Source organism: Hippoglossus stenolepis, chromosome 7 (genome assembly GCF_022539355.2).
Source record: "Hippoglossus stenolepis isolate QCI-W04-F060 chromosome 7, HSTE1.2, whole genome shotgun sequence".
In the NCBI taxonomy this organism is placed as follows: domain Eukaryota; kingdom Metazoa; phylum Chordata; class Actinopteri; order Pleuronectiformes; family Pleuronectidae; genus Hippoglossus; species Hippoglossus stenolepis.
Window position 1 is genome coordinate 21925749 of NC_061489.1, and position 12772 is coordinate 21938520.

General features: G+C 39.2%; 1 protein-coding gene across 7 annotated transcripts in view; it reads right to left on the bottom strand.

Annotated features, from left to right (window-relative positions):
* fam13b (family with sequence similarity 13 member B) overlaps positions 1 to 12131 on the bottom strand; it is a 66843-nt gene extending 54712 nt beyond the window's left edge. For 3 of the 7 annotated variants that reach the window (XM_035161175.2, XM_035161177.2, XM_035161179.2), the window contains exon 1: positions 11779 to 12130. The gene's annotated coding sequence lies outside the window, so the exon portion shown is untranslated. Of the gene's footprint in view, positions 1 to 11778 lie in introns of all 7 variants that reach the window. The other 4 variants (XM_035161174.2, XM_035161173.2, XM_047340505.1 and 1 more) reach the window with 3 other exon arrangements.
* Between the last annotated feature and the right edge of the window lie 641 nt (positions 12132 to 12772).

Here is a 12772-nt window from a genome sequence, read left to right on the forward strand (position 1 = left end):
TAAAAAGAAATGAGAAAATACTCTTCACAAGATCAGGGTTTTTCCTGCATAGAGGACTGCGAGGCGGCTGCGATGCTCGGTCATCGAACGTGTAAACTCAGACTGTAAAAACAACAGAATTTGTAAATTTAGACACAGTATGGAGAGCCAGAGGAGATGATAGGAAGCTCTCGGTTTGGCTCGATTGGGTTGACAGTGCGCTGCACAGAGCGGAGCAGTAAATTACTGACAGAGACAGTAAAAACTGGAAGAAAACGACTTTTTTATGGTCCAAACGTGTAAGAAAAGACCCAAAATGAACACTGCAAGCGGACTTAGTGGAGCTCTGAAAGGCTCCCTGGGTGTCTGCCCCGGGCCTGGTACACCCCACACCGGCTCAGTTCCACCCCCACCAGGAAAAACAATGATGATAAACCCTGATCTCCAGTTTATCTGTTTACTTAAAATCTTTAAAAAGGTAAAACAAGCAATATCCCTGAGCAACCGGTGAACTTAGTGAACTCTGTCCTTTGGCCTAAAAGTCATAAAACCATAAATGAGAGGATGAATATATACCCAACATTGAGTTATCAGGTCCATTCCTCACACTTAGATCCCGTGACCATGACACTGAGTGCAATTTCCTTTTACTCTGCAGTATAAGCATGACTTGTCACTTTCAAATAAGCCAACACACACACACACAGACCAAGTATGAAGAGACAAACCGAAATGAAACTCTTCCCTACATAATTAAACACGTGAATTGAATCCTTATCTTCCGTGTCATAAATGTGACAAATGACAACATGACAATGCATTTTGAAGGTCATATTATATTCAAAGACTAAGAGACACCAGCTCCTACAGCAGCTGTGGAATAATATGTTATTGTAGCTAGGCTAGCAAATGTCTTCAAGACGATTGCATTACGTCTTTTTGACTCAATCAACACAATGTAACCTGCAGGAGTCCCGCAAGCTCATGAAACATGTTTTGCTGCCACAGAGGAAATAAACAAACCTCTCCTGACATGTTAACTGCAGAGTTAGACCTTGGACTGAATCATCTCCCCAATCAGGCAGCCTAGATTTACTAGACTCAAAAATCCTGACTACAAGAGTAAATCATTTTAACAAACTACACAATTGTGAGATTCATATCTGCTTTAATAAAAGTATGTAGGGAAACTCTCCCAACAGGACTTGTTTGAAAGAGTGTTGTATCTTTAAAAAGTGTTTTTAAGTGTTGAAATAGGAGGGAACGTTTAACTTGAACCTCAAGTGTCACCTCATGGAAAGTGTGTTAACTTTTTTCAAACATTAGACAGAAAGTCTATGAATAACCTTTGTCAAATGAAACTTTTGTGTAACATTGATGCAGTGTTTCCATTATATACATTTTGCAGCTTTAAGCCTGGAAATGCCGACCAAGGGGCTGACCCCCCCTCTTATTCAGGCCAGTTTCCATCGGTTGCTAACCACAACCATTTATCTAAAATGGGGTGGGTTTAATAGGAAGATACTGGAAGTATTTTCATTAACAGCAAAGATGGATGCTGCTGATGTGGACAGGTCTATTAAAGCCACTGGATCTGGGACTATTTGGCTTCAAGAAGTGTTGCCTGTCTTTACGGTTCCAGAAAAAATAAGAGAAGGGGAAAAGATAGATTAGATTAGAGGGGCACATTTGACTAGCTAAACTTAAGTTAGAGAGATTTGCATTATCCAAACCTACATCTAACCTTTATAATCACTCCGACCACTGACACATTACTGCGTGCGCTCCACCCACCTGTTGGGACGGCAAAGGTTTGCAAATAAGAGCTTGTGGTCTAAAGTGTACGATTACACAGAAAAGAAATACACCTTCTATTAAAACCCACGCGCACAGACACACACACCTAACAAACCCTCAGGTTAGTGGTTGTAAAACTTGACCTAAAACCTGCTTGTTCACATTTTAAGCCCTAACCCTATCTGCACTGAGCTCTTCTGTTAAACTGGGGCAGTGCGCCAAAGGTGGAGAGTGATTACAGAGCCAATATTGTAGCAAAAACTATTTACAAATGTGAGTAGAGTTGTGTAACTATATCTCGATTTGTGTGTGCGTTTTCAGATAAATCCTAAAATAAATTAGCTGTATTCAGCTTTGCAAGTCTATAGAGATTTCTAAATGTGAAGACCAATCTGAAAATGTGTATTAAGATAATGATAATGATAATTTGTGGCTTTTTGTTGAAAAAGTGAATGAAACAATTAATCGATTGCACAATGCAGGTCTTTTTTTAAAACGATCATTACAAGTGCAAGATTAAGATAATTGTAATATTTTGACTTCTATTAACCCAAGCTTAATCCCAGAGTTGAATTATGTTGAAGCATGTAGACATTTTACAGATGCTAACGCTAAATCTGAGCCAATCTGTCTCCCTGTCTCTCAAACATTACCTACCTGTCTACTTATTTATCCGTGTATCTGAAAAATATCTTAGAGTTAAGAGTGTTTGTAAACCACACGCTGACATTTTAAAGCTCCTGAAACTGTTTAGTGGTGCAACAGTTTGAATTTTAAGGTCTTTGTCATCCAAGTCAATTTGAAGAAAAACTACTTATAGTCTGTATATAGACTATTTATTGAAAAGATTATATATATATATATATATACATATATATATATATACACAAACAAAAACTGGCAGCCCCTCTACAGACAGGTCACATGATAGAAAAAATGTGTTTTGCCCTGCACCTCTAGGCAATCTTTTGCATATTTTTAATATTCTACTTTAAATATGAACTGTTCATTTGCTTGTCTATCTGCAGCATTACCACAATGCACCCAAGATACATGTAATCTCATCAGTGCAGTCTCTCGTTTGCATACAGTCAGTTGGCTTTTACTAACTGACAAACTCACATCTAACGGGGCATCATAAAAACTGCAATAATTCACACCATGAAATTTTGATTTTATCTACACGCCTGAAAAAATGTATCCATCAGTTTATTAATTTATATCCTTGAATAACGTTTTAAATGCATAATGAATGGGAAAATGATGAGACCAAGCCATTGAAGATTGAAAAATGTTCAGCAGCCTAAAAATTAAATATGTCCAGTCTCCAGTATCCATTGCAGCATCACACTATGTCACAGAAATAATGATGTAATATTTAGACATGATTTAATTTATTAATTTACTCATATAAAATGAAGAAAATGTCAGGGTTGGGGTTAGTTTGAGGTATAAATCTATGAATTAGTGCTTAATAATTAATTGAGTTTATGGTTACAAAGTACTAATTTAATGCACTTATTATCCAAAACTTGTGGGTCAGCATTGGTTTTGAAATAATGAAGTGGTTCATGGAGGCGGACACCAGCAGGTCAGGCTGTGAGGCGAGGATGCAGACGGATGGAGGAATAAAGCAGGAGTGGCAGCGATACAGGGAATAAAAGTGCATCAGAAAGAAGAAAGGTTGAGGGAGATCATGAGAGAGAAAGCAGCGGGGAGAAAGGAAGTGACAGGAAAGAAAGATGAATTGAGGTAAAGAGAGTCAGAGCAGGAGAGAAAGAGGCAGAGATGCCAGTGTTTGCCCTTGAGTCAGTAACAGCAGCTCACTGTCCTAGCCTAGTTTAGCTGCTCCTCCCTGCCTAGCCCTGTCAGTGATAAATTAATAAGCACATGTCTACAGGGGACGTGAGCTTTTTCAGGCCTTGTTATCTCTTACCCTGAAAACGAAAGAAGTCCTCCCCTTATTTATATTGAAGGAATATCCAGCAGAGCATGCAACAAAAAAATAACTCTCAAAGATTTGTCCTAATGTTAAAATTGGACAGCAGGAAAAAGGAATGAGAAATCATTATCCCTTTTCTTTGACACAAAAATGTAACGTAGCCGACAAAATTAGTTAATCTACAGAAAACTGATGAGCAATCATTTTCATAGATGATTAACTGTTCGGATATTTCATTTATATATTTTAAACCTTTTCTCGCTATGCAGTGGATGAGATTATTTGTTTCTCCTATGTATTTTGAACATAACCGTTTTTTAGACTGCTGATGAGTCAAACAACAAACAACAATTTGGGAAATTGTAATGGGAATTTATCAGTGTAAAGCTGCAACAATAGGGAAATCAATCAATTGAAGTTGCGGCCCTATATCAGTGTTTGCTGTTATTTGAAGACCAAATTGTAAATCAAGAAAACAATCAGTAGGTGCAGTCTCTTTCTTTCTTTTTCTTTTCTTATCTACTTTACTCTACTGCTTTTAAAAACTCCTTGGTGGCGTTCACTTTATCCAGCACAATCACAATAACATATAGGGCACAATTTCCCCTCAGTAAAACCAAAGCCTTCTGCAGCTAAAGGTCATCTGCTCCCACTCACTTCCACTTTCAGGGTAAAGTGTCCTTCTTCATAGCATCTGCCGAAGAAGGAGGAAGTTTTTACTCCTGCTTCTCTAGACTCCAGGTAATCCTAGTCTGCCTGCCCCAACCTTTTGTGTCACTCTCCACAGCATTTAACACAAGGGCCAACATCACATAAAAGTGCTGTTGTGGAGAACTGTACAGTAAGACTCATTCTTCACCAGCCTCAGGGACTGTGACACTGCAAAACGGCTTGGACGCCTACAGTGGAAACAAGTGCGGCTCTGTGTTGGCAACTGTGGGAGTCGAGGCAAGGCCGTATTGTGTTTGGGACATTTGCATCAAGTTTGCTCGGTTGCCATCTGGGTGAACAGTCACGCAGGTTCTTTACTCTTTCTGTGGATATTTCTTTCAACGCAATTAAACTTTTAGATTTTTGTGGATTACTATAAAAAAGTTTTTGATCATAACAACTCCTCACATTAAATCTCTTCTGAAAATTCTTGCTGCACATGTTATTTTTCATAATTTGCCAAAAAAGCCTATTTTTAACTATTTGGCCCTCAACTAATTAAAAACCCATGCCCTTGTAAATACCACCTCATGTACAAGGCTGATGTCCAACATCTGTAAAGCCTCAGTGCAGCTCTTATCGTGAGTATCCCTCTATGATCCTCTAATCTTTTTACAGGACTTAAACTGTAATTATCTGCATACAATTACTGCTGTTGGCACTTCAGAGGTCACATTTAACTACAAAAATGTGTCCATTGAAGTCACGCTGTTCATACTTACTGGGGAAAGTCATAAACCTGAGTCAAAGGAAGGTCTCTACTTTCACAAAGCATTGTGGTGTTTGAAGGTTTAAAAATCAACATTAAACAGTGTAAATAGAGGCTTCATTCAAGTTTTGTTCCACCAACAATGCTGCAAAGAAACCTATGAGAACCTATGGTGGCCTTGAGGTAATGTAAAAATGTGAAAGGCCTAATCTACAGCCAGTGTTTCTGCTCCCGTAGAAACATAGTGGGGCAACATAGATGGCTCTGTGGAATAGGCCAGTTCAGGTAGTCAGTTTTGGCTCAGGAGGTAGAGCAGGTCATCCACTAATGAGAAGGTCAACAGTTTGATACCCGCCTCACTCCACTTGCCAAAGTGTCCTTGAGCAAGATACTGAACCCCAAATAGCCCCTGAAATTGAATATCAAATTATACATTTTCTCAAATGGATCTCCCTAGATCATACACACCCTTCTTTTGACAGTGTGTTGACAGCATTTTAAATTAAAACGTATAAATCCATGTATTTATTCACATTAATGTAAAACCTCATATAAAGACACAGAAACAAATCTTCTTAGCCTGCCTGAGTGGAGCAAATGTTATTATAACATTGGATAATTACATGCTGCGTGATTCACAACACAGAACATGCATCGTGGATTAAGTGTGATACCAACTTGGGATACCTTAGCAGAGCCTCGTCTGTGACAATGACATGGAGCTGTATTGATTTAGTATTGAACTGTATCACCTCTCCCTCTTGCTCCGTCTCACACTGATGGAAATTTCCAGACCAGTGCACGCTGAAATAAAAGCCAGAATGCATCTGTCTTTGCTGCTTTAAAAAAGAAATCCCTCTCCATCTGTTGTCGTCATGATCTCTACAGTGGGTGCCTCACAGCTCCATGGAAGCAGCGGTGGTGGCATACGAACGTGAGACTACAGTTAATCAATGAAGAAATCTCAAGCCCGTTGTTAAATATCATTGAGTAAACAGCCAGTATATGAAGGCTTGAATAAGACTCAATTACGGCTGAACAAATAGACTACACAGGATCGTGCAAGTCTTGTCATTTCCATCTGTGTGCGTGTCTGTGTGTAAACAATAGACCGACACAGCAGCTGTGAGAGAACACTGACAAATGAGCAGGCAGAGGAGCAGGCAAACAGTGACCAAGCAAACTGACAGTGCAGTTTCAAGGATCATCTCACTGAGCATACAGGAACTGACAGGTTAATAAAGCTTTTTGTCACCTTTGTTTACATTTGTAATTTATTTAAGTGAAGGGCTTTTCAAGAGACATTAACTTACAAGTGTTTTTGGTTGTCGCAAAAGACAAGCAAGTCTGCCTGGTTTGCGAGACACACTCACAGTGATGAAGGTCAATCTCAACTGTCACTAAACTGGACAACTTACAACCCCCTTCCCATTGAGTTCTATAACCTGTATATACTACATCCAGAGGGTTTTCACATCATGAGGAGACATGAACCTAAGTTTGCAGTTTGGGACAAACTGTTCCTGTGAGCAGATGTTTTCAAAACTCACTCAGTTTCGCTCAAAACTGGTGAAGTCATACCTGGAAAAACCAGCTGCAACTACCATCAGCATCATTTCCATCTGACATCAGACATCAGACACCCACCAAGAAGAAGTACTTCCAGCCGATGAACTGGAGAAGTTATAACACTTATAGTTTAATTTAACCTATGCAAGCTGTTATGGTTACCCTTTATCAAACACCTTTTTAATATAATAAGAAAATAAATTTCCTAATATGATATTAAAATTTGGTTCTACCCAAAAGCCAATTAAGGGTAGCCCCAGTAAGGGATCTCTTTTTTGTAATTAAACAAGGTAAGCAATGGCTTTTTGTCTAATGTGACCTGAAAGGCCCCCGGGCAGTGTGGGCTGGATTTGATCAGTAAATCTGCTGCTTGAAAACAGTTTCTGACTTTCCGATCCATGCCAAGCTGCACTACTGCCAAACTGAAGCCAGGGAAGCTTTACTCTGAGGTCAAAGTCAAATTAATTTATTAGCCAATGTACTCGCATTAACATCAGTCTACCTAACACCGCGCGGAAGAGGTTCGATGCTGACAGTGACCAATATCTAGCTACTTTCATTTTGATCAATCCACAAAATTAAATTATTAAATGTAGATTTCGGCTCAGCACTGTGGAAATCGTAGACATATAGACATTGATGCATTGACTAACTTGATTAATTATATCTCTTATATCTCATTTGGTTATAAGTTTGAGTATTTCTTCATTTCTCTTCCGTGTATCAAAGAAACCCCTCCTCTTGGAGCTTTCCCATCAACCTTATATTTAAAAATATCTTCAAACAGACATACACAGACTTAACCTAATGCAAAGATCCTGTGACTAGTGCAGTGGTTAATACAGATTCAGGCTCTGACGTGAGTCATCTTTACAGTCATGTGACTTTCATCACTGTGCAATCTCTCGAGTGGTTTGAGCAGATGCTGTACAGTTAGAGCTCTGGCTTTAAACTGACTGAGAACATGTTGTCACCCTCAGATTACTTCAACTGCTCAGGGCAGGATTTCTCCATCTGCCTTCTATACAGTGAAGCCTTCTGCTTCTTCAGTATAAAAAACAGCATGTCATACCAAATACCTGGTCAATGACATGTTACATGAAAACAAGTGTTATGGAATAGAAAAATGTTGTTAAGGGGTTGATTAAATGTTCAATCATGTAGATAATAATAAATACATATGAGGTGATATTGCAGAAATTCAATTGAGAAAAGGTTAATAGATAAAAATGGCCACAAAACATTAGTTTTGGGGAACTTCAGTGGATTAAATGCCTGACAAATCAATAGGTTTCTTCAAACTGATGTCAAAAACTGGAAATCCAATAATGTAAAAATGCAAATGCTCAATTATTTGCTGTATTGTCTGCATTGACATACTAGAGATAAAAAAAAGAGAAGAAAATAAAAAATATATATCTTGACAGAAAAGACTACTACACACTATATCATCACAATCCCCGATTGGGTTTAACCACAAACATATCAACTGAGCAAATTGGGGCAAAAATGCTGATGACAAATTGTTCAAAAATAAAAAAAATATATACATAGATTATAAGGAAACACCCTTTTTTTTAACTTTCACAAGTAATACTGAAATTAGTGAAAATCCCCTTTCACCTCTGCAAGTTTCGGTTTCAAATAAAAAGTCTTGGTCGAGGGCAACATATTGTGAAATTCTCTTTTACAGCTGAAACAACTGGTCGACTAATCAAACATTAGAAAAATAATCCGCGGCTAATTTAATAAGTGATTAGTGGTTTAACTCACATTTTAAGCAAAAATTCCAAACAATCCCCGGTTGCAGCTTCTAAACTGTGAAAATTCATAACTTGTCTTTTTCTTGTGATGATCTTTTGGTTCCAGACGTTTGGACCAAAGCAGTTTTCATACATTAAGTTGGGCTTTTAGACATTGTACTGCACATTTTTCTCACTTTTTCCTGAGATATATTCAACGATGAATTTAGAAAATCAACTTTAGAAGTCCAAGACAAACATGTGATTTATGAAAATCTTTCACGTATGTTAAGTTGTTAACAACTCTACTAGTGTAGAAACTCATCTTTAACGTTGACATTTATTGATGAGTATGCGAGATGTGTATTAACACTAGGATGTGAAGGAAACTGCCCTTGTGCTGCTTGCTCTCTAACATTCTCGAATAGAATAAAAAACACGTGATATTTTTCTCTGGTATTTCAGTCACCTAATAGACCATCTCTATTTACACACTCTCAACATTGCATAACTGCCTGAAGCCATTTTTTGGCTAAATGTAAACAAGGAGACTTTCCAGCTTCTTACTCGATACAGAGATATCTGTAGGATAATTGCAGGTTATAAAAGCCATTGTTTGATCCTTGTGATTATCCAATCTTGCTCTAGATATGTACTTTGTTAACTGACTGATTAAATAACAAACAGGGAGGTTATGAAACATATTTTTCATACAGGTGTGAACATAACACTGGGATTAGTCTCACAGAATCTGGCAAATTCGCGACAGTGTGTGTCCAACTCTAGAGAGATTTGGACCACAGTTGGTTTAGCTTGGCCCCCGTCCACGGTATCTAAAACAACCACTGACTGACCTGGCAACAACAATCCCACACTGCAGGGAGCTGTGTGGTTATGACACTGCTGTGACCGCTGTGTGTGCACGTGTTTTCCTTCCATATAAAAACGATGGGTGGTCCTACGTACACAGTCTTATCTCACACTGCAGGAGGCTGGAGAAGTTTGACTCTGTTGGTATGTGCATACGTGAGTTCCTTCACGCAGAAGGCTGCAGGTTCAGCTGAGGTGCACCTGATGGGAGTGAACACGACATTGCCTATACACTGATAAGGCTTTGAAGATAAATGACATTCATATTATATTTCAGCTTGGCAACCGTCTTCATAAGACCGGATTAACAAGGCGACTGATTGTAAAGTCGACGGCATCAATCCGAAGTGTATAACAACAGCGTGCAACCATTTTTCCAACATCAGCACCAAAGCAAAGTTGACCTTTACTCGGGACTGTCTATAGATATATCTGCTCTCTCTTGCACAATAACAGCTTTTTGGCTACCAAGTTAAACTTTAATGAGCCTAGTAGCTATAGGTCATATTTTGCGCAAGCCGGTCAGATAAGTGAACACATCATGTGAATTCTGCAAAGGAGCTGCAGATTCAATTGACCTTGTTTGTGTTATTGTTGCTCAGATAGAAATCAAACGCCAGGAAGCTAAAAAGACAAATAATGAGCAGTTATTGGTTATTCTTTGAATCTTAAATATAATGTAAATACAATTGAAAGTAGTGTTCACTTCTGTATATACTGTGCATACAGTATGTATTGTATTTTACAAGCTCAAAGCCACATACACTCTTCGTCAAGTCAGCATGTAAAATAAATGCAACAGAGCCTTTTGTACCATTAACTAACCAAGAGGACATTGTGAAGATAGTAAATAAATAACTTCCTCTGTCGGTCACACTGAAAAACCCCCATCACACTTTCCCAGAACCCAAAGTGATGTCCAAAAACAGCCTAGAGCAAATAATAAAATATAATAACAGCAATAAGAATCACTTGTATTTAAAAAGAGGGAGCCAACTAATATCTGGCTTTATTTACTTTAAAAATTACCGAAGTGATCGACTGATCAATATATCAACCAGCCATCTTCGTCACTCGGTTCCTTGAAGTTCGCAATGTTTTAGGACTGCATCTGTGCATCCATCATTCATACGCTGATCCTTAGGTCAACAATTAACCACTTTTAACTATCACTGAATCTATTATTTTAATCACTTGTGATAAAAACAGTGAATAATGCATCGTTTCACCTGATATAATTAACTTGAGTCCACGTCTTTACGTTATTATTTTGTACATATCAGTCAATAATTGGGTTTAAAGATAGACGATAGATAGATAGATGATTTAGGAAGCTGTTGACAAAACAAGACATTTAAAGAAATCACCTTGGGTTCTGCGATAGTCCGAGTAATTTTTGATTAAAAAAAACTTATATTGGCAGGTGAACTGATAACAGAACACAGTATAATAACTATTTAATAATCAATTATTGCTGAAACACAACCTTGTTTCCTTTCAGCAGCTCAGTTATGTGAGTGTGCACAACAATGTCCTCTGGTGCACATATGCAATGCATGACGGTTCCTTCACTTGTGTTTATAAGCACAACATATGGAGAACAGCGCGTCCTACTTCAGATCCACAGCCACGTTACGTAATACGCTGAGGATTTGCATGTGCATCCTTCAAACCCACGTTTCGGGATCATGCATAACACACAGATCTGTGCATGAGGAGCAAGGGGCTTTGGGTTTTGATCGCCACCAGAACATTCCAGCACAGGCACTTCGCTGTGACCGAGCACCAGCGGAGGTGAGGAAGCCAGGAAACGAAACTACACGAGCTGCACTGCAACGGAAGACGAGACAGAGAAGCGAAAGTCCAGATTCACTAAGCACTGGACGTAAATATCTCCACAATCCACCGTCAAACTCCAGGTGATTGTGGAGCATCTCGGCTGCTTCGTGCAGCAGCAGCAGCAGAACCAGTCAAATACTCACAAAAACAAACCATCGTGTCAAATGTCAGTAAAAGTGAAAGCAAGAGGGAATCGTTCAGTTTATCTTCGGGCCATTTAAAACGAGAACAATCCAGAATATTGATTTATTACGGGGCAGTTGTTCCTTCTTCTGCCACCGAGTTAGCTTCCCGTGCCTGCGGAGGAGCTCCGATGGAACTAACCGTTAGCCGTTAGCTCCCAGTCAACACATCATAAAGCCACAAACGACATTTAACACCCGCGGTATTCTGGTGCAAATTACTCCCCGGTGGAAGACGTGGACCCGGAGAACAAATTAACGAGCCACAAGTGTTAAAGAAAAGAAAATAAACCAGAGACACAACACACACACAAGCGTCTGACACAGTTAGCTTAGCATGCTAGCATTAGCTGCTAAGATGCGCAGGGGGGTGGGGGGGTGAAGCGCTGCTAGCCGGGGAAAGCTAGTCGGTCGCTCCGGGGGCAGCGGCTACCTTACCCGGTCAAAAACAAGCAGCGCCGCGGAGCGAGATGCATCAATTTCTGGTCCAGTTCTTGATGGTCGACGTCCGGAGAGACGACGAGTTCGACGGGATCAGAGCTGGAGGAGGACCGGCTTCGTCGAGAACATGGCAAAGATACTCGGAAATTATGTGGTTCCTGTTTTTCTGCTTCTTCTTCTTTTTTTCTGGTAGCTCGGACTGGACTCAGATGCCTGTTTGCAGGTCGTCGCTTGGCGAGTGTACACACACACACACACACAAACACACACAGGGACACACACTCAGAGAGAGACACACACTCACTCAGAGAGAGAGAGAGAGAGAGAGAGAGACTCACACACACAGAGAGAGAGAGAGAGACACACACCCTCCAGGGACGAACCTGCCAAATACTGAGCCCTCCTCTCTCACTGTGAACACAGCGGGAGGCAGCTGCCAAATACTGACTCCGCCTCGCAGACAGTAAACTTCACACATTCAGAGAATATTTAATAAATACATTTTATTTTCATCGATGAAGTTTCTCCGTCTGTGTTCATCCGGTTTATACACTTCATCCTGTTTGTCTTTACATTGAGTCTTTATTGATTTATTATGACTTTTACAGTGGTTTTTATTTCCCTAAAGAGGGATTAATCAAGGATTATCTCATCTCGAACAGCACAATACAACTTTATTCATTACAAAGGTTATTTAGTTTAGTAAAAAGAGACAAAACACAGACAGGCACTGACAAACATCCACAGAAACAATAATAAAACACAGCAAAAGAGCTGCAGTTTGTTACTAAAGATACTAATTATCTTATTTCACTTACTGTGAAATAAAGCCTACTGTCAGAATACTGAGCTAATACTTCAGGTTATAGTAAATACAGTAATCAATAAGCCAACATTGGCATTTAAAAGTGTTTGATGTTATTATATTTATTTAATCACTTTGTTTTTAATCACTTTGGGCACAATTTTATAATTTTGTATCATTTGAGAC